Source organism: Chiloscyllium plagiosum, unplaced genomic scaffold (assembly GCF_037043375.1).
Source record: "Chiloscyllium plagiosum isolate Xiang-an unplaced genomic scaffold, Cpla_swu_hap1 HiC_scaffold_31, whole genome shotgun sequence".
Taxonomy (NCBI): Eukaryota; Metazoa; Chordata; class Chondrichthyes; order Orectolobiformes; family Hemiscylliidae; genus Chiloscyllium; species Chiloscyllium plagiosum.
The window spans coordinates 79,300,233-79,301,174 of NW_028270169.1; the positions used below are offsets into that span (position 1 = coordinate 79,300,233).

General features: G+C 39.7%; 1 non-coding gene across 1 annotated transcript; it reads left to right on the forward strand.

The window, feature by feature from the left end:
• Positions 1 to 468: 468 nt before the first annotated feature.
• Positions 469 to 550, forward strand: trnas-acu (transfer RNA serine (anticodon ACU)). The gene has a single exon. It is a non-coding gene; the product is annotated as a tRNA-Ser (tRNA).
• The last annotated feature ends 392 nt before the right edge of the window (positions 551 to 942 follow it).

Here is a 942-nt window from a genome sequence, read left to right on the forward strand (position 1 = left end):
TACAGATCAAGGTTTTTGCATTGTTGAATTCAATTGTCAGTTTAGAATTATTTAGGATTTTGAAATTGTCTGTCCTGTACACAAGGGCGTGTCAAAAATATCTGAGCGGAAGAAAGATGTTCAGAATAATGATATTGAGCACTATGCACTCTCCTCCAGTTTGGAAAACAATTCCTCACACACAAAAATTACATCTCCTGCTGTCACCGGCTCTCCACTCCATTGACTTCAAATCTTCACAGAATTCAACAGATCTTGTTGCATAGCCATTTTTTCATTTTTGCTCTAATCACTGTGAGCAGAGTTTCACAGTTGGAGTGCGCTTGTCCCACACCCAGATGTCAGACGATACTCTTGGAACCATACTGTGCTATTTATCATTTCACCAATACCAAGGAGAAATATCTATGGTGTGCATAATTTACACAATTCACTTATTCATAAGATCAGAGAGATCGACCCTCATCTGACGAGGTCGCCGAGAGGTTAAGGCGGTGGACTGCTAATCCATTGTGCTCTGCATGCGTGGGTTCGGATCCCACTCTCGTCGCCGTTACCAGTAATTCTCAATGCTGCGATTTTTGGATGATCACAGCTGTCTTATTGAAATTGGAACTCCAATAGTGTGTTTATATGAATCGACGCTATTATAAAGTCTCAAAGAATAATTTGAGCCTGTTGCCTATACTGCATTGAAATGTAGATTGAATTGGAATAATTAAAAGGAGCGCCATTTTCTTTTCCAAGTCAAGTTGCCGTGAACTTTTATTGTCTGAAAGAGATCCATGAAAACCAAATAACGAGAGTTGCGAAGCGCATGTTTATGCATGGGATTCTTAATAAGTGTTTTGTCAGATGAAATCTGTAGCAGGTTGGGTAGAAGTGATTCACCTTGGTGAAATGAGCACAGAGACACAGCACAAAACAATGGAGATATTTCAA